At 41.3% G+C, this 14,595-nt stretch overlaps 1 long non-coding RNA gene across 1 annotated transcript; it reads right to left on the reverse strand.

The window, feature by feature from the left end:
- Window positions 1–2,091: 2,091 nt before the first annotated feature.
- On the reverse strand, window positions 2,092–14,521 carry LOC103358621 (uncharacterized). The gene is made up of 3 exons (XR_520262.1): window positions 12,543–14,521; window positions 9,941–10,011; window positions 2,092–6,356 (listed from the first exon to the last, which is right to left on the reverse strand). It is a non-coding gene; the product is annotated as an uncharacterized LOC103358621 (long non-coding RNA).
- Between the last annotated feature and the right edge of the window lie 74 nt (window positions 14,522–14,595).

Raw genomic sequence — 14,595 nt, forward strand, 5'->3', positions numbered from 1 at the left:
GAAGTATGTGCATGTGTGGGACAAGTTACAGGAAATTTGCCTTGAATAGACTGACGTTCAACTAGATGTTTTTTTTTTTAAGTGAAGTTTCACATTTGATCACATGTAAGGCCTGACATAGAAGGAGAAAATCTTCCCAGTATGACATGTGAGTAGAAATCCTGGACACTTCCTGGCATGTTAGTCACACCAATTATGTTGTCTGCAAATTTCAAGGTTAAAAAAAAAAAGCTATCCAGGAAAAGTTACATCAGAAATTCTTTGAGTGAAACCAAATGACAATCCTTATAACATGATGAATGAGGCGACTGTAAGATGTCCACTTTGTGCTGCAGTTTAACAGACAACTGTTGGCTTTTAGAGGAGGCGGATGGAAAGTAAAGAAAGACAGTCAAGTAAGTTACAACTCTGCTATGTACGAGGTGTGTTAGAAAAGTTCCAGGATTGGTGTCAAAAGATATATTTCAAATCCAAACTACAAACTACAAGTTTTCCCCTTCCAAGTAATCCCCCTGGAGTCTAACACACTTTCCCAGCCTTCTCTGCCTTCACGCCGCCATGAACTCCTGGAAGGATTCTTCCGGGATCCTCCACAGCTCCATCATCACAGCCATCTTGATGTCTTCAAAACAAGTCTCCTTGATGACCCCCTTGAGCTTGGGGAAGAGAAAAAAAATCACAGGAAGCCAGGTGGGGTGAGTAGGGAGGTTGCTCCAGCACAGCAATTTCCTTCTCAGCCAGGAACTGTCGGATGCTTAGGGCATTGTGAGCAGACGTGTTGTCATGGTGAAGCAGCCACAACTTGTCCTGCCACAACTCTCGCCTCTTCTCATGCACTTAACGAAGCAAACGCCACAGGATCTCTTTGTAGATGTGCTGGTTGATCGTCAGGCCAGAAGTCACAGTGGAGGATGCCCCTCACATTGAAGAGTGCGATCAGCAGGACTTTGACTTTGGACTTCGACTGTCTTGCTTTCTTCAGCCTTGGTGATGTCGGACTCTTCCACTAAAGGCTCTGTCGTTTGGTCTCCGGGTTGTACTCAAACATCCATGACTGATGACTCTCCCGAGCAAGTTTGGTTTCAAGACGTTCAAGGATGTTCTGACACACTTACATGCGTCGATCCTTCTTGTCATCGTTCAGCAGTTTCACCACCATCTTTGCACAGACTTTCCACATGCCCAAATCTTCAGTGATAATCTTCCAGACATTGTTTTGGTTCATGCCCATTTGCGATCAGTCAAGCAGTCAACTGACGATCGCCACACACATCTGCCTGACGCGTTCAATGTTAGCCTCAGTCCTGCTCGTTGAAGGCCTTCTGCTCCGGGGGTTATCTTTTGCATCCAAGCGTCCCTCTTTAAACCTCTTGCACCACTCAAAAACACAGGAGCGTGACATCGTCTCATCTCCGTACACTTGCTGCAGCAATCCCAATGCTTCTGTCGGAGTTTCCCCCAAACGGATCACAAACTTCAGGTTTGTTCATTGCTCCGTGCTCATTGCTTGATGACATGAAACAGAGGATATGCATATAAAAGCATGTGGAAATAAGTTCAATGGCTGCTGAGAGCTGAGATCACAGTTATATACTCCAGATCGATTACTCTGAAAGGGAAAACTCGTAGTTTGTAGTTTGGGTTTGAAATATATCTGTTGTGACATCAGTCCTGGAATTTTTCTGACACACCTCGTATGTTTATGTAACTGCAGGTCTTATAGGTTCAGCAGATCTTGGATGATGGTGGTTTGTGCTGCCTCCCTTTATCAACTGGTTGAACTTTTGTGAGGAGGTTTGAAGACCAGTTCATTCAGAGGTAGCAAGGCAAGCTCCTGAGTCATCGGCAGCAACACCCATTGTCTGAAAATCTAAATGAAAGACAGTCTGTCTATCTTTTAGTTAATCCTGTCAATAGAGACGGTGCATCGCTAGGTTAATTTCACACAAGCAGTGTGAACAAAAGAGAAAAAAATAAAGTCTAAAAACTGTGAAGCTTTTTCATCTCAAGTTGGACGTGTTCAGTCACAGCGGCTGCAGTAAATTTAAAACAAACAAACGAAACCAGATGAAAAAAAAAAGCGCCAACAGGTGCCATTTTGTGTGTCTTTATTGTGGACATGACATTACATCTTTTTGAAATGATGTACAAAAGTAACAGAACTGAGAATGGCTCAGACGAGGTAGAGCTTTCACATCGGCTTGCTGGCTTGAAAACTACACAGTATAAAAACAAAAACAACCCAGAAAAATCAAATTAAAACAAACACTCCTGTCTGCCTCGGTCCTCTTATCCTTTTTGAAGTGATAATAAATACAGATATCAACCAAATACATTTGGAATAATAATGTCTTCTAAGGTAAATTAATCATGAAGTTCATAACAAATAAAAAAAGCAATACGGACACAAATAATACAACTTAAGAGGCATGATAAAAACCCAACCAAAGAGAGAAGAACAACACCTGCCAGCCCCTCTGGGAGGGCAGCCATGACTAGCTACTGAACAAATCCTACAGTTTAGCAAAGAGAAAGACTAAAAACACACTCTTACATCTTTCTGAAAAAAATAAGCACTGCGCACCTAGCATTATCAAACTGTCCATGAGGAAACATAGCTAAAAAAGCTGTGCCACAGAACAAATAACCTGTCATTCGTATCTATGGAATCATTCTAACAAACAAACAAAAAAAGCCTCTAAACCAGAAATTACATTGAAGTGTGTTAGCCGGCACCAATAAAAAGACATTCTCAAAGAAACCTTAGCTAGAGATGGACAAAATGAGAATGGTTAAAGCACTAACCTAGTCTAAGTGCACTAGTAATGCCATTTGGTTTCTACTGCTGTATATAAAGGGTTTGGTAAGAGTGGATTACAGATATACACTTTATATTACATACACTCACTCCTGCTTCATAGTTTTTCTAAGTCACACTTCGGAGTACAAATTCATAACTGAGGAGTTAATCTTAAAGGGAATTCTGTACAACATTGGTATTAGTACTACACTACCTCAAAGGCTAGAGTATCCATTTCAAGTATTTTCACTACCCACACCTTCAATATACACGTCTGTGTATCGTTAGGCATATTCAAGCACACAACATTGTATGCATAACTAAACAACCAACTGGTAAAGCAACCATTTCATCGCTGTGTTTGTGTAAAAACTACTGAGGTTTTAAAATAGATGGGAAGTACAGTACTCTGTATGATCGGTTGTCGTTAACTGGTGCGAATTTTGAATCTAAGAAACTGACAGTTTCAGTCTTGCTCTAGAAGCTTTTGAGCTGCTTTGCATTGTTTCTTCTTTTCCCCGACATGTTGAAGCACGGTTCAGCTTTTTCTTGGGGACCATTTAGGGGTGAAAAAACAAATAGTCCTGCTTCATGTTTGAACTTTAACAGGCTTCCATTGCAAAGGAGGTAGGCTAAGCATCTAGACAGAGGCTGGAGTACGCAGATATTGGGTCAACTTCTTCCACAGTATACAGAGGTTTGAAGAGAATGCGCAAACACACATAAATGTACACTCGCACACACTTGTGTTAAGGCTGTGACAGCTCTACAATTCAATAGGCTTCAAAATGTCTCTACCTTGTGTATTTATCCCTGAACTCTCTGGAAGCCTGACCTCCTGACCTCTGGCTGCTCTCTCTCACCTCCTCGCTCTGTCCCCCCCCAGAATGTAAATCTTCACATCACCGTTCAAGGAATTAGACTGACAGCACGGGAGATTGGCTCATTAGACTGCTTAAATGTTCTGGCAACAAAATCAGCTCTGCGTCGCTGCTTATCGCGTCGCTTGTTGCATGTCCAATAAGCATGCTAATATACGGTGGATATGTTCACTCATGTGCCCATTTTATGTGCTAAACAAACCAGCCCGCGTTAAAGCAACAGTTTAACATTGTGGGAGAAAATGCACTCACACACTTTGTTGCCAAGAGTCAGATGAGAACATCACTGTGATGTCTGCCCATTAGGTTCATCCAGGTGGCTAAATTAGCGTAGCACAAAGAGAAACAGCAAATTGGCTCTGATTTTATTCCATTTGAATAAGTTTTAGAACCTTTCAACTATTTTACAAGAAGAAAAGGAATGTTTTTGAAATAAAAAAAAGTCGAGACAAAGTAAGTTTTTGAATCTCTCCCACCCCAGTAATGTGATTCCTTGATTAGGAAACACCACGTTACGGTATCATGTGCTGCTAGCAGGCTTTCTACCAAGACGGCTAATGCTGGGTTCAGACTAGACAATATCAGATGAAAAAATACCAAATGACAACAGTTCCGGTGCAGTATATGATAGTTGACCATTTTTGCATTAAGCATCTAGGACGCTTCATAATGTCCCAACAAATAATTTGACAGGAGTTGACCTCCTGTGCTGTTCTGGGACGACCTCCACAACATGTCCATCGTATTGAACAAAAAGAGCCCAATGAGATCTTCCACACACAACATGGAAAACAGACAAAAGGATAGACAACCTAAATTTTTCATCTGGTGTGATCTACAAATTGTTCTTTTCTTTCCTTTTTTAATTCTTCTTATGTGAACAAAGCAGCCAATATCATTCACACCACTGCTGACGTTCTTGTTTCCGATTGATGGCGTTCCTGATGATGTCATGTGTCACGGCAAAGTCATGGCAAGATGTCATGATTTTAAAGTCAACAAATCTGAGACATTATCAGAGAAAATATTGTGTAGTCTGAACCCGGCATTCGCTAATTGTCATCAAATTTATTCACATAGCTTTTAAGAAAGTCGACAGGCTAAACAGTTGATGGCAAATATCGAGATGCTTTTCTTTTTTTAACATGAGAAGTACCGTGTTCGTCTTAGCAAGCACACAAGCTGAAGCATAATCTGTGCAATCTAGAGTCAACATCTTCCTGCCACTCCCACTGTTGTGGAGTCTAATATTAAGTCAGAATTGTCGGAGTCGGAAACACTCTAATATGAACAAGTTATGAAGGAAAACTCCACTCAGTCCCTTCCTCTTAAATGGACAATAATTGAATGGCCATAAAAACGGGACGCTCATTTATATTGGCTATTAAAAACGCACGCTTTTTTTTAATGAGCACTAAAGCAGACACCCCCATTAGCGTTCTCTCTCTCTCTCCCTCTCTCCCTCCCTTCCTACTCCCACCTCTCTCCATCTTTCTCTCTCCTTCTAATCATCAGCTACACAGCCTCCGAGTGGTCACTGCACTCCCACCGTTACACTGTGGAGTGAAGGGAAGTGAGTTTAACTTGAGCACGCACACACACACGCGCGCGCACACACAGACGGACAGAAAGATGCAGGTTTTCATCTTCTGACTCAGAAACCCAGAGGAGACTAGCTTGCAATGTGCCAGTCGTCTGCTGATGAATTGCAGAGCATCTTCTCTTGCTGCGGGTTGATGATTGGTGTCCTGAGGAATGCACAAACTCTCACATACAATAAAGCTAAAAAGAAAAAGTGTTGAGGGGGCAACTACAGCAGCCATGCAATTCCACAGTCCTTGATTAAAATGCGAGCAGTTGCATTTCGAGTTCGGAAACTCTGCTTTTCCTGTAAATCTGCGCGAGGCAGCTTTACTTGTTGGTACCTCCAAAATGGCAGCAAGAGGTAACTCTTTGAATTTTGTAGGGCTTCTATATTCAGAAATCCTTTCAGGTGATGCAAACCTTCATCTCAGTGGAAAGAAGCCAAAGATTGAACGTTGGTGAGTCCAGCTTTCCTGCTAGGGAGACATTATATTTCATTTCTTCAGTGGTGAGAGTGTTCCCCACCTGTGTGCACACCTGGCACACGCCGTTTCTAAAAGCAGACTTTCTCCAGAAATTCTTTCAATTATGCGAAAAGACACTCTTTCCCGCTGCAGCCCCTCTTTGTGATTTTAAAATTTCCTAGCACAGCTGTAATAAGCCTCTTTAAGATTTAAAAAAAAAAAAAAGTTTCAAAAACTACAAGAACCTTCATTGTAGAAAATTCTTTAAAGATCATTAAAGGATGTTGGGTGGAGAGGAGAAGCTCCAAAGGTCAATCAAGAGTCTCGGGTCCTACTTCCAGATTTTCATGAATTGTGAGGAGGGGGGGTTGTTGTTGTGTGATTCCCTGACTAGGCTGGTCCTTGGGTCCAGGTCGTGGTCGATCAGTCAGAAGGTCTACTGTTGTGAGTTTGGTGGGTGTTTGGCAGCCAGAGCTCCTCGCTCCTCCTGGCTCAGTAACGAGCTCCTCGTGTCTGGGTACTGGCTGTTGTCAAAAGGCATATGGTGGACGCTCTGGACGTGCGTCTTTAGGTTCCCTTTCTGAGAGGCTCGGTATGGGCAGAGCTGGCAGCAGAATGGCCTCTCCCCTGAGGAACACACACATAAAGTTGAAAGGTCAGGTAGAGGCCCCGAGGCGAGGTCTTACACAGGATGTTGAATGGACAAGCGATTTTGAATAAACGAGGGATTTAACAGGGCACATTGATGTAAACCACAGATGAGACTTGCTGCAGTGGAAATGGTGCAAAAAAAAAAAAAAGGAGGAAGAAACAAGCAAACACAGACATAAACCAAGACACACGATGGCTAGAAGTCGGAAAACATTATGCAGGTCAAATGAAGCATTCACATTTAATTTTCTACACCTAATTTCATGCAAAAAAAAAAAAAAAGTTCTCTATCCTGACCCAGATGGAATAACTCTTCCTCCCTCTTTCCTGCCATCTGGAGAAGAGCGCCACACATCCCCTGTCTGTAAAGTCCTACTTTTTGTCTCCATGTATTTGTCTCAATCACCTGGGTTACCCTATGGCCCCTCCACAAACACACTCAAATGCACACCCTACACTCTCTTTTAATTAGACTGACCTACAATGGCACAGACACCTTTGGAAAAAAATAAAATAATAATAAAAAATAAGCAACACACACCTGAACAAAACAAATGAGAGTGCCATTTAATTGCACCTAATTATCATTTTGATAAATGGAAGAATATCAAAGTAGGAAAACAAATGACTCCCCGTGCCCCTCCCCGCACCCTTCTCCCAGAAGAAGAAACAGGGAAATATAGCTGTTATCATACATCATCAACAGAGAGAAAAGAAATAGAGAGGGGGTGGGTGGGAAAGAAAGAGAGATAAAAACAACAACAAAAAAAAAGGTATAATTAATCACAAAAAAAAATCATCAAAAAAAAAAAAAGAAAAGAAAAAAATGCTGGAAAGATGGCAAGGGTGAGACGTGAGAGGAAAGCGAGAACCTCCACGACATCGTCCTGCGAGGAAGCATCGCTGACGGGACCGGTGCACTACATTATACTAAAGGTTATCGTCACCGTAAAGCAGCGTCAACACTACATCTAATTGGACCCCTCTGCCGCGCCTGCTCCCATCATTCATAGCGTGCGGTAAATCTGAGTCCATGTGGGTATGTGTGTGACGTGTGTGATTAATTAAGATGGAGGCACAGCGTGTGGAACCCGGCTCTCTCCGAATGTCAAAGCGGAGCAGATTTAGTTCTCGGTTCCCTCCGCTCTCAATCCTTGTCTTGGTGACTGACTCTAAAAACTCTAAAAACACGTTCAAGGAACTAAGTGCGATGTTACTGCGATTTGTTAAGTTTGTTCCTGAGTCCTGTTTTCATGTAGTTCTCATCGCTCTTTGTTACTGAGTGTGTTTACATGCGCTGCAATACTCTCAAAACTCAAAAAGCTAAATATATCCCTGCTATATCACTGAAAATTGACATTTTTGATAATCAACATGTTGTCACTCCAACATTGCTTGCTGTTGGTTGTTGCTGCTTCTTGCCATGTTGATTATCGTCATTCTGTTTTGACCGGTAACAAATTCCTGGACTCCTCCATGCACCTGCACACCTAGAAACGTCTCTTTGCTCTTGCGCACATGCAAAAAGCAGATTAGAAATCTCTTTACACCTATACTTGGCACAAAAAAATGTGGTGTTTCCTATAAGAAATCTTGGGAAAATGAGGTTTCTCTAATCTCCAGGTAAGGTAACAGGGAGAAATCCAACTGTTACCTGGTTATTTTAGTGGATGTCAATGCATCCATGAAGAAAAAAATGGCACTTATTATCTGATCATTCTTTTTCTAGACTGTAGTGTGGTTTTATGAGAATGAAAAGCTGTATATTGTAGTTAAGCTGTGCATGTAAAAGTTAATCTAGGAACAAGCATCAGCTACAACCTCTGCGACAGTTACATGCTCTGTTGGAACTATGTCAAACTGCATCGTCTCAGTAACAACAACAACAAAAAACTTAAACTAAAAAAAAAAATCAATTTCAAAATGTCATAAAATAGAAAAATGGCCACCGAAATGTCTAAAAAGAAAATCAAATGTCTTATTTAGTCTGACCAACAACAGTTTGGAAACCTGCTATCTCTAGTCTCCTGATATGAGTTGATGAAATCTAAAATTTATACTGATGTAGTTTGGCTTGTGCTAAATGGAGGTCCTGTATGTGTTAGGCCTTGCATGCAGACATCTCAAGTTGAAACAGATTGAAGACCACATATCAAATGCAAACACATCCAAACTGAAAAACAGAAAACTTGGGTTACAGTGCAGCAAAGCAGCAAGACAGTGTTATTGTTATTAACTGAATATTAAACGTTTTTGTGGCAGCTTGCAAATGTCTGCATGTAGGATCATTACTAATGAATTAACTATGTTGAGCTTTAATGGAAATTTCAAATAAGCTGGAAACAGGAAACATATCAGTTTGAGTCAAGGAACTGGAGTATTTTTACCACTTAAATCTGTACTCTTTCTAACAGCCAGCAGGGGGCGACTACTTTAGTTGCTAAAAGAAGCCAGATTGTAAAGAAGTCTATGCGAAAATGAAGCTACTTCTTCCATGATTTATTACTGCAGCAAACATTTCCCTAATGAATTTATGGTTTCAATTGTTAGTTTCAGGACTTTTTAAATACAGCATGATGTTCATTTTGTAAATTATGGACCCATTTAGAGGAAAACAGCTGAGCATAATGTCCTTGAGTTCAACGGTCAGCTCAACTCTTAGCAGGCAAAAACCAAACTATATGCTTTCAAACTTTCTCTGCTCTTTTATATACAGTTTTATATTTCTTTAAAAAAGTAAATCTTGACAAACTCCAACTAGTGTATATGTATGTAACTGACATGCTGTGTGTCTTTGGGATTTTTGTGTTGTATATCTGACGGGCTTTTGTCATTCTTGCATGTGCAACGTGTTGATGGAACTGTGCTGCTACACAGTAAACCAGAATTAAATTCCATCTGTTTAGCTGTCAGTAAACTGGTTGATTAACTGATATTTTAAACATCTTTAATAAGTTGGCTTTATAAAGTTTAATGAATGGGCTATGGGTTGAATTTCTGTTACATCAATTTGTAACAGAAAGGAACCATTAACACAAAAACCACTCAGTATTTGGACACAGATACAGATTCAATTATATCCATCTAAAACTGTAAATTACACAAAAACTGGAATCAATTTGGCAAGACTACGAAAATCTGATTTTCCTAAAGTCAGTGTTAGAGCCAAAGAGTAACAACCAAGGAAGGACAAAAAGCAATGTGCAACTTTAACCAATGTTAGTTTTTCTCAGACGAGAAAATAAACTTTCCATGCTTTTAAGGTTTTCAATGAGACCAATGTGAAATGTATGCTGGATACACACGCCAATGTCAGGTGTGATCCAGCAGCATGTGAGAATGCCAGGTGTTAATGCCAGGTGCAGAGGGTGCCACATGTGACTGTAACACATGAACAAAGAAAAAAAAAAGAAAAAAAAAAGAAAAAAAACAACTCATACAGAATGGAAGGCTGCAGGATTGACACAGACACACACACACATGCGGAGGTGAGACAATAATAATAAGGGAACATGCAGAAGCGATGAGGGAGCCCAGTGATTAGCCATTGTGCCACATACTTGTTTGGGAGCTTCAGAAGCGGTGGTGTGAGCGTCAGTACCTCTGTGGAGTCCGTTAAAATCAAACCCAACTGTGGGGGGAGAAGGAGGATTGGATGGGGGGGAGGAAAGGGAGGAGGAGGAAGGGGAGGAAGGGGAGGAGGGCATTTGGTTAAACGCTCTACCAGATCCACACAAGCATTTTACTTCTTTTTTTTTTTAATTCCTTCCACCACCACCCGCACACAATAGCATTTGCCACCAGCACCCTTGTTAATTGAGGGAAGCTGGCAGTGATGATGATGCTGATGATGGTGGTGATGATGGTGATGGAACCTGGTGGAGGCGAGTCAGTGATTTAATATGACGCATGTTAATAGAGGCCTCGGGGTGGCTGGCCTTTTCTGCATGTGCACGTCCGCGCTGAAGACAACTGTCGGTGACAACATTATTTACAGCCTCTGTGAGTGTTTACAGAGCCTATGCACGAGCATGTGTGTGTTTGTGTGTTAATGCAGTGTGTGTGTGTTTACAATAGGGTTTAGAGAGGAGGGGGGGAGGGAGGGGAAGCTGAGGACTGCATCACTTACCATTTGGCCTCTGTCACTTAGAATCACTGGCTGTGCCACATATCATTCACACTCTCTATAAAGAAGCTACTTATCCCACTGTCTACTGTGATCACCGCCGGCCCGGCTGATGGACATGACAGGACAGGAGAGGAAAGGAGACGAGGAGGAGGAGGAGGAGGAGGAGGAGGAGGGAGAAAAGCAGGCAGCTAAAGAGAGGAGAGAAGAGGAAAGGAAAAAGAACAAAGGGAGAATGGAAGGAATCAGAAAAGGAGGAGAGAAGGTGAAGATGAGAGGAAAATGAAGAGGAGGAGGAAAAATAGATTGAAAAGGAAACAAAAGAAGAATGGAGGAGGTTGGACACCAGACAGAAAAGAGGAAGAGGACAAAAAAAACTAGTGGGAGTAAAAGAAAGGAAAGTAGGAGAGGGGAAGACAAAGAGTAGAGGAAAAGAAGAAGTGAAGGAGAAAGGAAACATGGAGGAAGCAAGGAAAAGAAAGAGGGAGAGGTGAGAAGAAATGAAGACAAAGAAGGATTGGAGATTGTGAGATGAGAAAAAAGACCGCAGGAAAGGAATGAGAGGAAACGGGTAAGGAAAGGAGACAGAGAAAATGAAAAGTAGAGATAAAATGAGAAAGTGGAGGAAAAGCCAGGATGTCTAAATCAAGCTGTTTAGTGAATGGCACCGGGATGCATGCAAATGGATTCGTAAGGTTGGCGTGGACAAATGCTGTTCTGCTTCATTAGAATGCACAATTCCATCTCTCTAATTGACATGTGATTAATAATGTATACAATTTGTCACAGGTCAGTATCCGGAGCAAATCATGTTTCAGTTTAAAAAATAGAGACAGCTGCCCAGCCCAGGGCGGGGAAGGACTCACAGACCGGCTGTCACACTCAACTGAACAAAAAAGATCTGTTTTGATTTATTTTGTAGGAGGCAGAGATGTAGCGGACGTACGGAGAGTCAGACGATGAAATATTGTTGAGAATGTGAATCCCCATGCATATATTCTCTATATCTCATGCCAGTGTTTCGGGGTGGATGGAGCTGTGAGGGTGGTGATGTGTGTGTGCACAGGTGGTACGGGAATGAGTGACTGGTGAAGAAGTGGACAAAAAAAACAAAAACAAATTGGGAACATATAAGAATACATGAATAACATGTAGCTAATGAGGTTTTACAGGTTAAAGCAGGACTTAGCTGGACTTCTCGAGCTTACTGCTGTTCCTCTTTACTCAGGCTGTTTGCCATATCTTTTCCTTTTTGACAATTTAATCGTTTCTGTGACTCATAACAAATACTTTATCCCGTAAAAAAAAATCTTTTACTTGCTGTGTTTAACTTTGGAAAGTCAGACGGCAGAACTTTCTCCCTGAACTTTGTACCCTGATGCCTATTTTAAAGTCTTGGAGAGCAACGATTCGCTTAAATATCTCAAAAGTATGTGTGGTTTAATGTGTGTTCAATATATTTTATTAGCTTGACACCTCATAAATTTTCCTAATTTGATAGAAAATTGATCATAGGATGGCACCGGCATGCATGCAAATACATACTATTAAACATATATTTAATACATTTCCTGTAAGGAACATGACACATTGCTTAAGCTGTAATGATATTCTATATACTTAACTCTACATGAGATTTAATCATACAAAGCCCATGTGACATAAAATGTGACATGACTCCTTAGTTTGGTGTAATAGTAATGCGGTATAGTCATTTTATTTTTTCACATTAATCAAATGCACAACGGTTTTCTAAATGTTGTGTTTGATAATACCAGAAGAAAAGAAATGATGGCTATTTAAAGGGTACACATGCTTAACTGTTAAATTATTTTTATTGTTTTACACTAAGAGCAGCGGGGGCTGTGAGATGCCATAAAGAAACGAGGAGGTAAAGCCAGTTTTGGGGGTTAACATCTCACTTCTTCGTGAGGCTTTTAAATTGTTTTGGTTGAGCCAGCGGAAATATGTGTAAATGTGCATTTTGTATTCCTTCTAGTGTGCTTGTGTGTCAAAGTATAATGGCTGCGTTTTACCTGTGTGGGACCTCATATGAGTGCGCAGGTGGCTGGGCTGACTGAAACTCTTCCCACACTCATGACAGAAATACTGTCCCTGCCGCATGAGAGACCTCAGCATCCCTGATCGGCACAAACACACAAAACAGAAACACACGGTTAAACAAAGTACAATATCTACAGAACAATACAGGTTCAGCCGAGGGGTAAGATGTAAATTAAACATATGCAATGAACTCTTATTTTGTTTAAATCAACAGGTCTGTATTTAAACGATATACATTTTAACCCTTCTAGATTTAAACATGCATTTTACATCAATTTATCTATAAAGAAATAATAGTATGCCCTTATGAATCTACATATTTTTAACTCAGGAGATAATGCTAAATGCTTCATCAGATGGTTTGTGCTCCTCACAGCTATATGAACAGGTTTGAAAACAACACATGTTCACACACAAGGCCAGAGTATCTGAAAATGACACGCGCTTTGAAGAGATGTCACACTTTTTCTGCAAAGAGTAATCAAAAAGGTGAAGCTCAGTATCATATTATTCCAAGTAAGAAGACATTTTCAGTGTTTGCAGGGATTGAGCGAAGGTGTAAAGGTCAGTAATGGGCAGAGAATGAGTGGGTGTACGTAAGCGCAGAGCCTGGCTGGAGTGGTGGAGGTAGGTAGCATCAGTAGTGGACTCGCGCAGGCATCATTAGTATGTCTAATGTGTCATTATGAGCGGCTAGCTCCAGGGGCTGGACTGCAGCTGTCACACAGCATCATCTCAGAGGCTGACAGCCAGACACACACAGCACACACACACCGCATAAATTACAGGCAATTAAAACGCCCCGGCTGTGATGTGCCCGCTCCGCTGCCCGTGTGTCACATGTCAGGTGTGTGTGTCGGCATGCGTTTCAGGAGTTGTGTATGTGTGTGTTCGGTCCAAGGGAGGAAAGTGAGGCGCACACTGGCTACTTCTACACACACATACACACAATAATGCAACAACACTGACATTACATGCGCCGATCACCTTTACATGTTAATGGCCCCAAACAGCAAAAAGAAGTAACTTGTTGAATTCTGATGCGCTTGAAGCTCATAAGTCCTGACGTAACCTGTGACATGACGTGGCTACATGCTAAATCAAGACTGTTTTATTAAGAGAGGTGATGAAGGGGATAGGCCCAAATTTCTTGCAGGAAAGCATGTAATTATTTCTCATGACAACTGAATTTGGGCCAACATGATGAAGGTAAAGTACCTTGAATTTTGAGATATCTAACTAAAGTGACTCCGCCTCAGAAAAACTGATTTTACATAAAAGTCTGATTTACATGTATTGTCCCAAAGCTATTATGTCCATGTTGTTAGGCTGCAAAACTTGCAGGTGAACAAAATTAAGCAGACAACCTTAAGGAATGCTTTGAAAGCATATGGATTTTTACTTTCGGATCGATCTTAAAAACCAAAAAGAAACGCTGGCACCGTCAAGCACACCTAGTGAAAGCTCTGAAACTATAATGAGGCGGTATAAGAAAAATGCCACCAGGAAATTAATTGTTAAGGGACAAGAAGCCCAATTGTGTTTGGTAAAGCAGATGGAATGCATACTGATTGGTTTAAAAGAGCAGGTATTTAGCATAAAGAAACCTGTTGTTGCATGATGAAGGAAACTGGTATGCTCTATGTAATTTAGATAACTATGCAATAAAGACATGTCACTCATGCTAGATTGCAATCTTTTTCCAGATTGCATGTGAATGCTGCTGACATGAACGGCATGAGGACGAGGCGTTTAAAGATGGTCGGATCTATTTAATGACATTCTGACCATTATAGGCGCACTCGCTCATGCACACAGACACATGCGCTACTCTGACCTCTCTTTCTGACAGATAACAGGCCTGGGGGTTTTCGGGGAGAGGAGGGGGTTGCTTACTGCATAAACCCCCAGCAGACACATGAACACCCTAAGCGTAAGGGATGGCATATACCTGGGAAGTGCCCACTAGTTGTATGTGTATGTTTGTGTATGCATGAGGGATGGGGATAGAGGAGGAGGAGGAGG

The sequence above is a fragment of the Stegastes partitus genome, unplaced genomic scaffold (genome assembly GCF_000690725.1).
Source record: "Stegastes partitus isolate 25-593 unplaced genomic scaffold, Stegastes_partitus-1.0.2 Scaffold322, whole genome shotgun sequence".
Classification (NCBI taxonomy): domain Eukaryota; kingdom Metazoa; phylum Chordata; class Actinopteri; family Pomacentridae; genus Stegastes; species Stegastes partitus.